At 38.2% G+C, this 18,583-nt stretch overlaps 1 protein-coding gene across 1 annotated transcript in view; it reads right to left on the bottom strand.

Annotated features, from left to right (window-relative positions):
- The window catches only part of ATP1B3 (ATPase Na+/K+ transporting subunit beta 3), a 46,239-nt gene that overhangs the window by 19,906 nt on the left and 7,750 nt on the right, over nt 1-18,583 (bottom strand). The gene's annotated exons all lie outside the window — the stretch shown is intronic.

Genomic DNA, 18,583 nt, shown 5'->3' on the forward strand with positions numbered 1-18,583 from the left:
ATTACTTTTCTCAAATGTCCACATTCAAAGTTCCAACATCAGAAGAGTTCACCATGAAGATTACATATTAGGATATGTTGTTAAAGCCACACATTTACATTTAAGTGTTTAAAAATTGATCAAAGGATAATAAATCCCCAGATACAGCAATAGTGAGAAACACTAATTCCCCGGAGTTGAATTAACATCAGCTTTACTTCCTAGTCTTAATAACCTACTTGTTTGTTTGCCTGACTCTATCACCAGCAAAGGGGCTACAGCAGAGGTTCCTGACCTATAATTTATGGACTCCCACCACCCCCAGGCAAGGATTACCTTCAGAGTTTGAGATTCTTATAATAATATATTTCTTAATATATCCATTTTCCTCCTCCCGGAAAAATGCTCTACAATGTTTTTCTGATTTTTAAAAGACTCCACAACCCCAAAACAGATTGTGCCGAAAACTAGATAATTTTTATTTCTTAAATGTGGGCAGGAGACTGCCCCCCTCCCTTCAAGTAAAGGGGAAATAGTTAAAGCAATTTCATCTTAATCCACCCATCCTCCCTTGCCCCAATTACCAGCAGGCCAAAATAGGGAGCGAGAGAACAGAAGGAAGATAGGACAGCAGGAGGACCTTCAGATAGCATCACTATCCTACCACATACAGCAATCCTGTTGCAGAAAAAGAAAAGGAAGACCAATATCAAAGTAGTGCTCAATTTACTATACAGGGAAATGAAACACATGCAGCGTCCAAAAGCTAATTTAGTAAGATATAGGAGAAAGGATTCTTTCAGATCTCGATGTTTATAGGAACAGATAAAATCCTGCATTCAACAGACCAGGGTTATGTTATTAATATTTATATAAATATATATATTTACATACATATTTATACATTATAAAATATATAAAATACTATATTAAAATATTTAAAAAATATATAAAATGTAACAAGTGTAGACTGTTCCACACTCAATAAAACTACAAAAACAGGTGGAACGAGGCCATAGTAGTATGTTGACTGATGCAGTAAGTATGAAACTGGAGAAGTTTAAAACAAAAGTGGTAAGAGTTTTATTTAGCTGTGTTTTTAAGTCATCCCAAAATATTATACCATTTTCAAAATCTGATTTTCAATTTCCAGGAAAAATAATGTAAATGAAATTTATAAAAAGTTACAAAGCAAATAAACATAAAACAGACACGAACAAGCTATACCCAAACAGGCTTTCGAAAGAACCACTACACAATGAAAAAGAGTGTTGAAAGTTCCTATAAAGAGTTATGTTCATAAAATACACAAATTAATAACCATGTCCCAAATCTGATGCCATATACTAGTGGCTATTAAGTCAATTTTGAATGTAGGGAGTGTAGAAACAAGAATATAGACGTGGTTTCCAGCATTAAAATGAGTTTTCTCTACTTGAATCTGTTCCTTTTGCCAAGACCCACACCTAATATTTAAAATTAATCTCTTATGAATATCATATATGAAGGATCACTCCCAAGGGCAGCAATACTTCATCAACTTTTTTTTTTTAATGTTTATTTATTTATTTTGAGAGAGAGTATGAATGGCAGAGGGGCAGAGAGACAGGGAAAAAGAGAATCCGAAGCAGGATCCACACTGTCAGCACAGAGCCTGACATGGGGCTTGGTCTCCCGAACTGTGAGATCGTGACCTTAGCCGAAACCAAGTCTGACACTTAACCAACTGAACCACCCAGGTACCCCTACCTTTATCAACTTTTAACCTCTTTTCTCCTACTAAGAAAAATACCAGAAAAACACAAGTTGTCAATTACCGCTCTTATATATAGTTCCTTAGAGGCAGTTTGCTGATAGGCTTAGCAAACATACTGATGGGGATCAAATTGGAGGCACCCTAGTCAGTAATGGATGGTGCTGACATAATCTGTTCAGTGTGCCACGTCTGCCTCAGTTTTACTTAATGTAAGTAGGAAACAGCAAATGAAGCCTAAATAGTGCTTATTATACTACTGATATTTCCCAGATTAAAATCCTTCAAGAATTTCCTTAAGTCATTAAGGAACAAAAGAAATTGGCATGCACTAAATTCTGAAGAAACATCAGCATTTTGAATAGTCTGAGGTCAACAGAATTATAACCAAAGAGGTTTATTCAAAATAAATATCAGGGCACCTGGGTGGCTCAGTCAGTTAAACCTCCGACTTCAGCTCAGGTCATCATCTCACAGTTTGAGTTCGAGCCCCGTGTCAGGCTCTGAGCTGTCAGCACAGAGGTTCTGTGTCTCCCTCTCTCTCTCTTCTCCTCTCCTGCTCACGGTCTATGTCTGTCTCTCAAAACTGAATAAATGTTAAAAAAAATTTTAAATAAATATCAAATACCAAAAAGCTTCGTGTTGTAATTGGTATTTTTATATTATCACATTGTTCTAACGGCATATATAGAAGCACAACAAATGCTACTTCTGTACTTACACTCTTAGATCTAAGGGCACATTACAGAACTGTCAATGACTAAACTTCTACCCTTCTCTAACACAGGAACGGACTTTCCTCTGCTCTCATTTCTGTTCCTTGAGAAGCCCCAACTTTTAAATCCCTTTCTTCTCTCTCATTTTAATTTTGTTTAGGGGAAGGGTGACAGGACAGATGCAGCAGGAGGTTATGGAGCAGGGTGGGTATATGCACAGGCTATGCTAGAGTCAGACTTAGGCTCAAATCCTGGCCTGACCACTTTTCTGCTGTGACCCTGGGCAAGTATCTACTCCCATATGAAAAAAAGGGGTGACGGTTGTACCTATCTAATTATTCACATTATAGAAAGGCAAGTAAAAGTCCAGATATTTGACAAAAGCAAACTTCACGGGGGAAAAAGGCCAACAACAAAACTAGAAATATTTTTGGAATGATACTGCAAATAGGCTTTAAGGCTAAATTTAAGGTTTAAGTCTTAACCTAATCAATTGCATTTTACTCTAAAAAAAATGTTTTCATAAATGAGATTAATGTGGATTCTATAAAAGAAAACTAAACAGCAAAAAATCTGGCCAAGGGAAGGAGAAATAGGTCCTGACCAGCCACTTTGTTTCAACCCCGACGGGTGTTCAACAATCCAGTTCCAGCACTAACCACCCAGGGTAGCACAGACTCCACTAGCTTAGGGCATGGCCCTCCACAAGAATGCCCTTACTTCAGATGCCACCTGAACTTCTAACCAACTGGCTACCAATCTAGGAGATCTGCAATGCTCCCTCAGATTTCAGAATTGGCTACAATGACTCAGAACCCAGAAAGGGCTCTACTTAAGATTAGTTATAAAGGACACCCACACAAACAGAGAGGGGGGGTCTGGGATGGAATGCAGTCTCTGACACCCAATCTTCCAGCAATGTTCTGGGAATCACCCTCCCAACACATTAATCTGCTCCCAAACCTGGAAGCTCCACTAAGCTTCAGGGTCTAGAGTTTTTACCGGGGTTTTATTATGTGAGTGTGATTAAATCACTGGCCATGTAATTAAACCCAATCTCCAGCCCCCTCTTCTTCCCTCCCTTCAGTCAGGTTAGCTCAAAGTCCCAGCCCTCTAATCATAGGGTTGGTCTTTCTAAGGACCAGCCTCCAGGGAAGCTACTAAGGGGCCCACCAGGAGTCACTCTGCTAGCATAACATAGACACTCCAGTCTGGATATTCCAAGGGTTTTTCAAAACTCGAGGCACCTGGGAAAAGACCATAAAAATTCTTTATTCTACAATACCAGCACACATAACCTGGGCACAAGGGAGTTACTAGGCTTTATCAAGGCCCGAACATACATATCCTCTCAACACACTTTAACACCATGTGATCTGATTCCCTAACTTCTGCAAACTTCCTAGTTACCTGATGGTACCCCAGCTACTACAAAGACTCCTCTCCTCAGAGTTCTGATGACTAGAAACTACTTCCTCTTTGTAAATAAATTAGCATTCTGTTCACAGTTAAAAATTTTTTTAAAGAGAGGCAAGCATAATAATAATAAAAAAAACACAATGGCATAGAAAAGTGCAAGTTCAAAATCTTTTGTATATTTGAATTTTTAAAAGTGGCTTCTTATTGAGGTATAATTCACAGTCCATTCACCTGTGACTGGAATTGTTAGGTTTTATAGTAACTTAGATTAAGTACCAGACTGTTTTCCAAGGCAGCTGTACCATTCTACATTCTCACCAGCAGGGTTCCAATTTGTCCTCATTCTCCTCAGCACTTCTTGTCTTTTTATACAGCCATACTAGTAGGTGTGAAGTGGTATCTCATTGTGGGCTTAACTGGCATTTCTCTAATGGCTAATGATGTCGAGTATCTTTTCATGAGCTTATCAGCCATTGGTATGTTCTTTGGAGAACTGTGTATTTACATCCTGTATTACACCCATTTTTAAATTGGGTTATCTTTTTATTTGAGTTCTAAGGTTCTTTATATATAGTACAAATACAAGCCTCTCATCAGATATCTAACTGTTGACTCCAATTCTATGGGTTGCTTCTCGCTTTCATGATAGTGTCCTTTAAAGCAGAAAAATTGTTGGGGTACCTCAGTTGGTTAAGCGTCTGACTTTGGCTCAGGTCATGATCTCACAATTCATGGGTTTGAGCCCCATGACTGGCTCTGTGCTGACAGCTTGGAGGCTGGAGCCTGCTTCAGACTCTGTGTCTCCCCTTCTCTCTGCCCCTCCCCCACTTGTGCTCTGTCTCTCTCTCTCTCTCTCAAAAATAAACATTTTAGAAACTTTTTTAAAAAGCATAAAAGTTCTAGGGGTGCCTGGGTGGCTCAGTCAGTTAAGCGTCCGACTTCGGCTCGGGTCATGATCCTACGTCTCGTGGGTTTGAGCCCCGCAACCGGCCCTGTGCTGACAGCTCAGAGCCTGGAGCCTGCTTCATGTTCTGTGTCTCCCTCTCTCTGCCCCTCCCCAACTTGCACTGTGTCTTTCTCTCTCACAAATAAATAAATAAATATTAAAAAAAAAAAGCAGAAAAGTTCTTAAATTTTTTAAAACTTAGAAATGTTATTTATATGTATATAAATACATATATTTATGTATTATCGCAAACAAGTGAAGTTGGAGGTGGGAGGGGGGGCAGAGAGAATCCCAAGCAGGCTCTCCACTGCTCAATGTTGGTGAAATCATGATGACCTGAGCCAAAATCAAGAGTTAGATGCTTAACCGACTGAGCCACCCATGCACCCTGGAAAAGTTCTTAATCTTGACTAGTCTAATTCATCTATTTTTTTCTTTGGTTGTGTTTTTGGTGTCATATTTAAGATACCACTGCCTAGGGGCGCCTGGATGGCTCAGTCGGTTAAGCGTCCAACTTCGGCTCAGCTCATGATCTCACGGTCCATGAGTTTGAGCCCTGTGTCAGGCTCTGTGCTGACAGCTCAGAGCCTGGAGCCTATTTCCGATTCTGTGTCTCCCTCTCTCTCTGACCCTCCCCTGTTCATGCTCTCTGTCTCAAAAATAAATAAACGTTAAAAAAAAAAAAAAGAATGAAGAAAAAATAAAAGATACCACTGCCTAATCCAAAGTTATGAAGATGCACATCTATGTTTTCTTCTAAGATTTTTTTTAGCTCTTAGGTTTGGGTCTTTGATCTATTTTCAGTTCATTTTTGTATAAGGTATAGCGAAGGGGTTCAATTTCATTGTTTTGCATGTGGATATCCAGTTTTCCCAGTACCACTTGTTCAAAAAATTATTTGTTCCAGGGTGCCTGGCTGGCTCAGTCAGTGGAGCATGTGACTCTTGATCTCAGGGCTGTTAAATCTGAGCCCCACATTGGGTGTGGAGATTACTTAAAAATCTTAACAACAACAACAAAAAAAAACAAAACATTTGTTCCTACTGAAAAAGTTTTCTTAAACTAATGGGCATATACTATCTTTATAATAAAAAAATGTATATGTACACTTGCACTCATGTTTTATAATTTATTAAAATCATGGTAGCATAAAATAACTAAATAAGATTAAATAACCTGCTGAAGATTAACCTACCATAAGAGAAACATTCAGAGCAGTACCTCTCCATGTGGTACCTTTACCTGGTCTGCTCTTCCTGGCGGGCCTCAAGTTGTTAACTTTTTAAAGATTTTAATTTAAAAAAATGTTTTTAACGTTTACTCATATTTGAGAGAGAGACAGAAAGAGACAGAGCGTGAGTGGGGAAGGAGCAGAGAGAGAAGGGGAGCGAGAATCCCAAGCAGGCTCAGCACTCAGCACAGAGCCCAATGCGGGACTAGATCTCACAACCATGAGATCATGACCTGAACCAGTCAAGAGTCAGACACATAAATGACTGAACTATCCAGGTACCCCAAGATTTTATTTTTAAGTAATCTCTACACCCAACGTGGAGCGTGAACTTACAACCGTGAGATCAAAAGGCACAAGCTCTACTGACTGAGCCAGCCACATGCTCCAAGTTGTTACCTTTCATAATCAAAACTCCCATTGTCTGAAAAATCTATCTTTCAAGCATTCTGTGTTGCTCCAGGTGATAGAAATTTACAAAGAGTAAGATCTGTTCCTTCTCTCCAAGAGTTCAGTTATCACAAGTGACAGACCTATAAGCAAAAAATTATAGACATCAAGGGCTAGAGGAAAAAAGAGAAAGAGAGAGAGAGAGAGAAAGAATGAACTGTCTCTAGCAGGGAGAGGAAAGAAAAGGATTTCATCAGAGAAGGCCTCCAGGAATAAGTGAGTCGGCTCACCAAAGATGAAGAAGAGGAGTGAGCTCTGAGTCAAAGACCAGAGGACTAGCGGACTCCATAGGAGGAATAGCCAGGTTGGGTGCAACTTTGCTCCTACCCCCCAATACACACTTGCTCCCAGTGTCAAGCAACTACTAATAGTAGCAATAACATCTACTCCAGAGTGGGAGCAGGGAGTATGGATGCTTGGGCTGAAAAACTTGGCAATGTCCGGAAGGATTGGTGAAAACCTAACGGAGTAGAGAGTTCCCATACCTAGACCAGCTCTCGGCTAACATTTGCTACCTACAGTTCCGTTTCTCGAGAGAGGAAAGTCTAAATACAAAGAGCAGGAGTACACACCCAATAAGTACCAAAGATTTCAGAAAAAGCTAATCTGATAAAGTACCAAGCTCAACAAAGAAAAGTAATACCCAGAAGAAGTGGGTGCAAATAAAACAAAGGGGAAAAAAATAGTGAATTTAAAATACAGAAGGTGAAAGGACAATTTTTAAAAATCAGATTTCATATTCTGATTATTAAAATAAAAAGCTCATTAGATAAGCTGACCTGGAGAAGAGTTAAACTCTAAAGAAAAATCCAGACACCTAAGAAAATAAAACAGCAAACCAGAGACTGGGAGAAAACTTTTACAAAACATGTAACCAACAAAGGACTTCCTTGCCCCTAGAATTAGCAAAGAACTCTTACAACAAATTTTTTTTTAATGCACAAGAGTTTTGAAACAAAACTTCATCAAAGATGTAAGGATTGCAAAAAATAAGCTCAAGAAAAGGTGCTCAACATCACTAGTCATCAAGGAAGGGCAAACCAACACCACTAGCTCATGCCTACCAAAAATGCTGGAAAACTTTAAGACTGACAGTACCAAGTGGTGGCTCAGGAGTGGAGCAACTGAACTCTCGCACATTGCTAGTAGGAGTATAAAAGAAATAAAAGCCCTATTTTATAAAAACAGTTTGACAATTTTTTGAAATTAGCAACATACATCTATGATAGGATCCAGCTAATCCGTTCCTAGATATTTAACCAAGAAAAATAAAAAGCACATGTTCAGAAAGTAAGGTATATGGATATTCATAGATGCTTTATTTGTAATTATTAAAAAGTACAAGCAATCCATATGCACATCAACGAATAAATTAATAAGTAAATTCTGGTATATCCATACAATGGAATACTATTCTTAAACTATTTCTCAAAATAATCATACTAAATGAAACAAGTCATCCCCTTCTTGCACACACAGAGTATAAACTACATTCCATGTTTTTAAAATTTCATAAAATACAGGGGCGCCTGGGTGGCTCGGTCGGTTAAGCGTCCGACTTCGGCTCAGGTCATGATCTCACGGTCCATGAGTTCAAGCCCCGCGTTGGGCTCTGTGCTGACAGCTCAGAGACTGGAGCCTGTTTCAGATTCTGTGTCTCCCTCTCTCTCTGCCCCTCCCCTGTTCGTGCTCTATCTCTCTCTGTCTCAAAAATAAATAAACGTTAAAAAAAATTAATTAATTAAAAAAAATTTTCAGAAAATACAAACTGAAGTGTCAAAAGCAGCTCTACTTTTGCCTGGAGACTTGGAAGGTAGGGAGAGAGGATCAATTACAAAGGGGCAATAGGAAATTTGGGGGGTAATGATTATGGTTGTTATCTTGATTAGTCATAGTTTCATGAGTACACTATTGTATACACATATATGCCAGTATATGTCAAAACTCAAGTTGTACACTTTAAATATGTACAGCTTACTATATGTCAATTATACTTCAATAAAGCTGTTTAAAAAAACAAATACAGGAGGGGGCCCTTGGTGGCTCAGTTGGTTAAGCATCCGACTCTTGGTTTCAGCTCAGGTCATGATCCCACAGTTCATGGATTCAAGCCCAGCATCAGGCTCTGCGCTGACAGTGTGGAGCTTACCTGGGATTCTCTTTCTCTCTGCCCCTCTCCCACTCTCAATTGCATTCATTCTCTCTCTCTCAAAATAAATAAATAAAAACTTAACAAAAATTATTCCCAAAAACAAAAAAATAAATAAATAACAAAAACAGAAGACTAACCTAGTGAATCGGCCAGCTAAGGAAAAATTCAATGAGCTAAAAGATCAAGCCAAGATTTTCTACAACAATCCCCAAAAGGAGGGAGGGAATGTATGGAAATTGTTGAGATATGGGGGACAGAACCAGAATATCATCAACAAATCTAATAGGAATTCCATCAGAAAAGAGAAGTGAAAGAATGCTCAAAGAAGTAACAAATTTTGTCTAGACTGGAAAAGACTGAAAAATGCTGGAAAACATCCAATACCTAGAAACATTTCAGAATACCAACAAGAGGAAATTTCTTAATGCTTCTAAAAAAATAAAACAGGCTGTACCTAAGACAGAGAACTGTAATTGAATCTTCTTGGCCAAAAATGAGATATATTCCAAACTGAGGAAGAATGATTGTAAACTAAAAGATCAACCAACTAAATAAACAAAAGGACATCTCCAGACATACAGAGACTCAGAAAATTTACTAACCTCATATCCTAACTGTAAGAATTGGTTATGCAATACAAAAAACTGAAGGGCAATAGCAAAAAAACTGCTAGCAATGCAAGTGTCCTCAAACAAAGCAAAGAAATAAAACATAATGTATGGAGAACTATAAACAGTTATTAAAAAAGGAATGAAACAGATTTCAAAAACTCCAAGTGGAAAAAAATCTCAAAATGATATATACCACATACTTAAATTTAAAACACTCAAAAGAATTATATTTCTATAAATATACACAAAATAGAGTCTTTGTTAATGGAACAGAAACTTGCAAATCAAATTCATAAACAGCGGTGACCTCTGAATAAGGGAAGAAGGGTTCAGGATTGGGACTGGGGATGTAGCCAAGGAGGATTTGAGTTCTAGCACACCATCATTCTTTTCTTTTTTTGGAAAACAATTTATTTACACAATATCTAACTTCACAAAAAGAGGACAAAGATCATAGACTGAATTCCAAAATAAGTTAATTGTGTATTTCCATTTTTTAAAGTTTTCTTTAAAAATCTAAGAGGAATACATAAAACAATGGTGAGCAAAGCAACCAGTAAGACTTACTGGCAACATCTAAGTGTTGATTTTAATTTCTTTTCCTTTTCAGGTTTGAGGAATAATTTAGATAGAATAACTTTTATCAATTTTAACTGTATAATCCCAGTGAGTATTGACAGTTGCATAATCTGTGAAACTACCACGAAAGATACAGAACATTTCTATCACTTCCAAAGAGCCCTTGTGCCCCTCTGCAATCCACACATCATTTGCCAGGTGAGCAATGATCTCCTTTTGTCACTATATTCATTAATATTTTATATAAAGTTAAAAATTTTAATTTGTTTAAATTTAATAACAAAATCCAAAAATAATATGACAAAAAAATTAATAGTCAAATAATAAAAATTCTTTTTAAAAAAAAATTTTTTTTTTTTTTTACATTTTATTTATTTTTGATAGAGAGAGACAGAGCAAAAGTGGGGGAGGGGCAGAGAGAGAAGGAGACACAGAATGGGAAGCAGGCTCCAGGCTCTGAGCTGTCAGTACAGAGCCCGACCCAGGGCTCAAACTCACAAACCGCGAGATCATGACCCAGGCCACTTAACCAACTGAGCCACCCAGGCGCCCCTAAAAAACATTCTTAAAGTGAGTTAAAAAAATCCACTGAATGCTATTAATGGAAGAAACCTAAAATTATACCACTTAATGGTTGAAAACAAAGTAGGTCTTGCCTAACAAAAAGAAATCTAGATGTAACATTATGACTCTAAGCAAACTAGAATTCAAGTCAAAAAGCATGAACAGTACAAACATGTTTCTTATTAATAAAAATACAAACACATCAAGAAGATGCAGCATAACAACCATGAGCCTTTGTGATGCTAAATCGCTTAAAATATGTAAAGCAAAGGCAAAATTACAAAATTACCTCAATCCTATATAGAGGTTTTAACATAGCTCTCCCAAAAATCCACACATGAAGTAAGTAATAACAAAAAGGACAGTAGCTATTTTTAAAACACAACTAACAGCTACCTAATATATGCAGAACTTTTGTAGCCACCAGAAAATAAACTCTTTACAAACTTGCAACACTGTCCCTAAAGGGATCATGACAACTTACAAAACACAAAAAACCCCAAATTTATAAACTTAAAAAAAATCAAAGCCACATTCTTTAAAATTTAAGTAAATATATTAGAAATTAAAACAAAAATTTAGAAAATGGATTTCTATTTAGTCCTTGGATTAAAAAGACAAATCTGGGATGCCTGGGTGGCTCAGTCAGTTAAGCATCTGACTTAAGCTCATGTCATGATCTCACCATCTGGGGGTTCCAGCCCTGCATCAGGCTCTGTCCCAACAGCTCGGAGCCTGGAGCCTGCTTCGGATTCTGTGTCTCCCTCTCTCTCTGCCCCTCCCCCTGACACGCTCTGTCTCTCTCCATCATCAAAGATGAATAAACGTTAAAAGAAAAAAAATGAAAAAGAATGCCTGGGTGGCTCAGCCAGTTAAACCTTCCAACTATGGCTCAGGGCATGATCTCATGGTTCATGAGTTCTAGCTCCGCGTCAGGCTCTGCACTGACAGCTCAGAGCCTGGAGCCTGCTTCGGATTCTCTCTCTCTCTCTCTCTCTCTCTCTCTCTCTCTCTCTCTCTCTGTCTCTCTCTGCCCTTCCCCTGCTAGTACTCCATCTCTCTTTCTCTGTCTCAAAAATAAATAAAACATTTAAAAAATTAAAAAAAAAGACAATGAAACCTGAAATATTCAAAATTCAAAACAATAATATATTCAGAGCAGAAAGCAAACAAAAATCTTTACATTCATTCACTAAAACACAAGATTAACAACAACAACAAGCCAGGTTTTTAATTCAAGACTAAAATAAATTCAAGGAAAGGGAAGAATAAAGATGAAAACAGAAATGCAAAAATATTTAACTTGATCAGTAAAACCAGTTTCAATTAGCAAACTTGAGAATAAATGAAATACGATTGTTTTAGGAAACAAACATATCCAAATCAGAAGTTTTTACAAAAAATAAACAGAGCTCTACCCCTAAAACACATACACGTCCAATTGGCTTTAACTGTTCTCCCAATTTTCAGAGAATAGACTCTTTCTACAGATAAACTATATTTTTAGTATGCCCTGTAAGTTACCTAAGTGTTTTGTTGTTGTTTTTTAAACTAGGCTTCATGCCCAGCGTGGAGCCCAACACAGAGCTTGAACTCACCACCCTGAGATCAAGACCTGAGCTGAGATCAAGAGTCAGATACTTAACAGACTGAGCCACCCAGGCACCCCTACTTTAAGGCCAGCCTATGTGATACCAAAACTGGACACTCAGTATCCACACAAATTTCACCACTTTATTTTTTATTTTAGAGACAGAGAATGCATGTGCATGAGGAGAGAGGCAGAGGGACAGGAAGTGAGAGAATCTCAAGAATCAAGAGTCAGATGCTCAACTGATTGCGCCACCGAGGAGGCATGCCTCACACATGTATTTTATTTTACAAACGCTCACATACAGCTTACATACTACAGTGTGATAAGGACACAGGAACAGACACAAATCAACAAAATCCAAGAAACGATCCGTAAGACGAAGTTTTGTATGTAAGAAAGCTGGCAATTCAGATCAGTGAGGAAATGATGGATTATTCAACATATTTTTGGGGTAAGTGATTAGGAAGAGCCCATTAAAAGACTATTAAACTTCTGGTGGCTCAGTTAAGCGACCAACTTCGGCTCAGATCACGATCTTGCAGTTTGTGAGCTCAAGCCCCACACCAGGCTTTACGCTGATGGTGCAGAGCCTGCTTGGTATTCATTCTCTCTCCCTCTGCCCCTCCCCAACTTGCGTAGGTGCTCTCTCCCAAAGTGAATAAACTAAATAAATTATAAAAAAATGTTAAATCTGTGATAATGTTAATGAAAAACAAGTATTTTTAAATAAACAAATTAAGAGGCGCCTGGTGGCTCAGTTGGTTAGGCCTCTGATTCTTGGTTTGGGCTCAGGTCATGATCTCACAGTTTCCCAAGTTCAAGCCCTCCCCTGGGCTCTGGGCTGGCAGCTGGGAGCCTGCTTATGATTCTGTCTCTGTCCCTCCCCCACCTGCACTGTCTCTGCATCAAAATTAATTATTTAATTAGACAAAAGGGAGCAAAGAGATGAGGGACTGTAAAAAAAAAAAAAAAAAGGAAACTGGGCAAACACAAATATGCTCAGGTGTAGTTATCAGAGAGATTGCAAAATAAACCAACCAGATGTTACCTTCCCATCAAACTGGCAAAAAAAAATTTTTAAAGAGTAATAATATCCAGTGCTCAGAAAGTTGAAGGGAAACTGGTCCATTCATCCACTGCTGGTGGAAGTATAAATTGGTACAGCTCTTTTGGAGGACAGTAAATGTTAATATAAAAATTAGCATACTAGGGCACCTGGGTGGCTCAGTCAGTTGAGTGTCCAACTCCATTTTGGCTCAGGTCATAATCCCAGAGTTGTGGGATCAAGCCCCACACCAGGCTCATCAAGGAGCCTGCTTAAGATGCTCTCTCATTATCTCCCTCTGCCCCTCTCCCACACTTGTGCTCTCTCGAGTTAAAAAAAAAAAAAAAAAAAAGCATATACTATAAAGTGGTAATTCCATTACCATAAAGTGGCATATTCAGTATCTAGCCCAGATAAATTGTGGCACACATGCAGAGCAGCAATTTTTAAGAGAAATACTGGAAACAATCTCAATATTCATAACAGAAAATATATGTCTTGGATATGTATCTCTCCACTATGGATTATACAATGATTCAAAGGAATGAAATAAATACTGACATGGAAACACAGTCAAATCACATTAAGTGACAGGGGAAGGGAGAAAGCAAGTTTAAAAACATACATTCTTCCTATTACTCATGTAAAAGTGGAAAATTAGTTATTCCTACATATTCCATATATATACACATACACAAATAAGTATATACATATATCTAAATGCACTGAAACAGGACTAGTAGGAAAACTGATAAAACAATCATTAATCATTCTCTATAGGAGAGACTCCACAACTGGTGGAAAGCAGTCAGGAGAAACACATAAATGTATTCATATATTTTTTTCTTTAGTATTTATTAGCATTGTTTATACATACACAGTAAGGTCAAATGTCAATGAACATCCAGAAATTCACCTAGATTCTACCGTTAACATTCTACTATATCTTGTATCTATTCACCACTTATTTTTTAAACGCATTTCAAGTTCTAGACGTCAGTATGTACACTTCACTCCTAAACACTTCATCATGCATAATAACTAAAACAGAGGGGAAAAATTACACTTAATGAAATACACAAGTCTCTAATGTGCCATTAGACAGGTTTTGACCATCACAGCCAAAGAACAAATAATCCAAAAAGGGGCAGAAGACATGAATAGACATTTTTTCTAAAGAAGACATACAGGTGGCCAAAAGACATGAAAAGATGCTCAACATCACTTATCCGGGAAATGCAAATCAAAACTACAGTGAGATATCACCTCACACCTACCAGAATGGCTAAAATCAACAACACAAGAAACAACAGGTGTTGGCAAGGATGTGGAGAAAGAACCACCCTCTTGCACTGTTGGTGGGAATGTAAACTGGTGCAGCCACTCTGAAAACAGTATGAAGGTTCCACAAAAAGTTAAAAATAGAACTACTGGGGTGCTTGGCTGGCTCAGTCGGTAGAGCATGCAACTCTTGATCTCGGGGTTGTGAGTTCAAGCCCCACACTGGGTGTAGAGATCACTTAAAAGTAAAATCTTAAAAAAAAAAAGAAAGAAAAAGAAAAAGAAGAACTACCGTACAATCCAGAATTGCGCTACTAGGTATTCACCCAAAGAATACAAAAATACTAATTCAAAGGGATACATGCACCAGAATGCTTATAGTATTATCCACAATAGCCAAGTTATGGAAATAGCCCAAGTGTCCTCCAGTTGATGAATGGATAAAGTAGTGTGGGTGTGTGTGTGCGCGTGTGTACACACACACACACACACACACACACACACACACAAACAGAATATTACTCAGCCATAAAAAAGAATCAAATCTTGCTATTTGCAACATGGATGGAGCTAGAGAATACAATGCTAAGTTAAATAAGGCAGTCAGAGAAAGACAAATACCATATGATCTCACTCATGTGTGGAATTTAAGAAACAAATGAGCAAAGGAAAAAGAGAGACAGACAGAGACAGACAGACAGACAAAAGACTCTTAACTACAGGGAATAAACTGATGGTTACCAGAAGTGAGGTGGGTAGAGGGACTGGTAAAACAAGTGATGGGGATTAAGGAATGCACTTGTGATGAGCACTTGGTGTTGTATGGAACTGATGAATCACTGTATTGTACACCTACAACTAATATACTGTATGTTAACTAAATTTTTAAAAATTTAAAAAAAGGGGGGGGGTTGTTTGACAACTACATTCTGTATGATCCAAGTCCCTAGTAAGATACAGAACATTACCACCATCCTATCAAGTTCTCTTGTGCCCCCTCCCAATCCCCACAACCACCACCTTAGAGGTAAACACCATTCTGGGCTTTTTTCCAGCAATTGATAAGTGTTGCTTGTTTTAGAATTTACATAAATGAAATCATATAATATGTGTTCTCTTAGGCAAAGCTTCTTTCCTGCTCAGCCTGACTGTGAAACTCATCCATGTTTTGTGTATCCATAGTTCATTCCTTTTTATTGTTGGATAGTATTCTGCTGTTTGGACATACCAGTTTGTTTACCTACTCTCCTGCTGATGGACGCCTGGAGTGTTTCCAGTTTGGAGCTACTATGAATACTCTTGTACAAGTATTTTTGTGAACTTATGTTTTCATTTCTCTTGGGTAAACACCTAGGAGTAGAACTGCTGGGTCATGGAGTAGATGTGTATTTACTTTTATAAAAAACTACCAGACCTTTATCCAAAGTGGATATACCATGTATTACATTTTAAAAATCATTGCTGTTAACAGTGGTTACCCAGGAAAGAAGCTGAAGAAGACAGTGGACTTACTGATTATTCATATCTGTATTGTAAAAATTCAACCAACAGGGTTACTTTCATTATATAAAAAGAACAAAGCCAAGAGTCTACATCTAATACTAGTCCAGACTTCTTGAGTTAGCCTACACTGACACTAACTTCTAAAGAGGTCAGCAAACCACAGGTGCTGCCTGTTTTTATAAATCAAATATTGAACCATAGCTAGGGCCATTAGTTTATACATTGTCTATAGCTACTTTCAAGCTACAATAGAGTTGAGTAGTTGCAACAGACACCAGTGGGCTGGCAAAGGCTAAAGTACTACCTGGTCCCTTAAAGGAAAAGTTGGCCACCTCTTGTTCTAAAGCATTTACATTTTTTTTTTTTTTCATTTCAAAGTGACATTTGAAACTCTCTCATTCAACTTTTCTCCTACAGAAGAAATTAAAACCAAGAGATTTTAAATGGGTTATCTAAGCTTAGCTGGATGTGTGGAACCAAAAATTAGGTCTATATTCTGAGTCCTAGTTTGGTCATCTCAGAATACTGATATACTTCTAAGGTTCATGAAGTAAAAAAATATATATGCCCACAGGCTCACTTTTACTACAGTGCCCTATGTGGAAACTTCAAAATGAACTACTTTAGTGGGGCAGAATCATGGTAAGTTATGGGGAATTATGCCTTTATGTACAAGTATCTCCACGAATAAGACTTTCACAGTGTGTAGCCATACTAGCCCAACAATACTTTCAACTTTAGCCCAAGGAATAGGTGAATCTCAAGATGAAACTAATTAAATGACAATTTGTGCATCAAAAAAAAAAAAAGGTAAGTGCTTACTATTACTATGTGCCAGATGCTACAGGGATGTGCAAATGAAATCCTGATGTGTGAGAACATCTAGTTAGTAAGAGCAATGTACATAAACAACTATAATCCAGGATACAAAGTTTTAGGTGTTACAGGAGATAAACGTCGTATTATTTTCATCTGGGCACATCAGAGAAAGCTTATGACAGCTGATACTCAAGCTAGATCTGTGAAGTAGGAAAGAATTTTCGATGCAGAGATGAAAGGGCATGGGGGAGGGAATGAGCAGAGCATTCCAGACCAAGGGCCCTCAGATCCACCCATTTGGGCTATGACATGTGGTATATGTAGAGTACGGTGGGAAATGACAGGTTATAAGGTTGGAAACTTAGTTCTAACCCAGTATGTAATAAGCCCGGAATGCCAGGCTGTCTGGAAATTATTTAAACTTTCTGAAAACAGTGGGGATCCAAATACAATTTTAGGGTATGGGAAGTAGCATGATCAAAGCTGTAGCCTTAAAAATAACCTGACAGCAGTGAAGTTGCAGTGGTTTAGGTCACAATGATTCCAACTGATTCCTTGGGTTTTTCTGGAGATGAATCAGAAGTTATGAGCTTCCCCAAAGTCAATAACACTATAGCTTTTTTTGTTTTAAGAAGCAGGTAGAAGCTGGAAAGCCAATGGTCTATTTGAACTTGGAACAACTTTGGAAAAGTTATGAAAGCTCTTCATCTGGTGCTTTAAGTTTTATTTTTTTAATAGTTTTTTTAATGTTTATTTGAGAGAGAGAGAGAGAGAGAGAGAGAGAGAGAGAGAGAGAGAGAGGGAGGCAGGAGTAAAGAGAGAGAATCCCAAAGCGGAGCCCAATCCCACCACAAGATCATAACCTAACCGAAATCACAAGAGCCAGATACTTAACCAACTGAGCTACCCAGGTGCCTTCATCAGGGAATTTATAAGAAAAGGCACTACCAGACCCTGATACAGTGGAGACAGGGTTGATGCAAGTGTTAAGGACTATGAAATTTGAAACAGGTGGTTAGTATTATGAAGCTATGAAAACGAGCACCCTGCACCCCCTCTGAATGTGGGTTTTCATAAGATATGGGGATGGGAGAGGAATAGGGCAGAGTAAATTAATTCCTGAATTAACTGTAGTAGTGGCAATGAGGATGTGGGTCACAGACTTAAGAGACATTATAGAACTGGCATGACTTGGACAGGTTTAGAGCCCAAATGACAAAAAAAGATAGTGACCTTCTTTTCAAAAATTGCAAATACAGGAGCAACTCAGAACTTCAGTAGAGGAAGGAAAAAAGAGCTCTGTTTGCAAGGTGACATATAAGATAATTTAGTTACAGAGTTAGTCAAGATATCTAAGCCTCTCTCTCTCAAGGTTTATGGGATGTGCAGGATGCAACTGTATCTGAGAGAGATGTTAACCAGTAAGTAAAATGTGTGAGTGATCTTTGCAGTTGTTTTATGAGACTGCCAGGGAAGAAGATGAAGAAAAAACAAGGCCAAAGACAGCACCTGAGAAGTACACATTTAGGAAACAAGGTAGAACAGACTGGAGCGAATCAGGAAAATGATTATGAGAGATACTGGGGGAGGGGGGTGGTAAGGGCACACAAAGGGCAGCTATTTATGGGCCAGAATCTACCAACAGAAATGTACCTTATGCTGGGGCACCTGGGTGGCTCAGTCCATTAAGCGTCAGACTCTTGCACAGGTCATGATCTCACGGTTTTGTGGGTTCAAGCCCAACATCGAGCTCAGCACTGGCAGCCCAGAGCCTGCTTGGGATTCTCTCTCCCTCTGCCCTTCCCCCACTAGCTCTCTGTCTCTCTCAAAATAAATTAACTTAAAAAAAAATTTTTTTTTAAAGAAAAGTACCTTTGGATGAGGGTGAGTCATACCTTACTATGGCATCAGCAAAATACTAAGAAGTCACAAATAAAAGCC

Source organism: Acinonyx jubatus, chromosome C2 (genome assembly GCF_027475565.1).
Source record: "Acinonyx jubatus isolate Ajub_Pintada_27869175 chromosome C2, VMU_Ajub_asm_v1.0, whole genome shotgun sequence".
NCBI lineage: Eukaryota > Metazoa > Chordata > Mammalia > Carnivora > Felidae > Acinonyx > Acinonyx jubatus.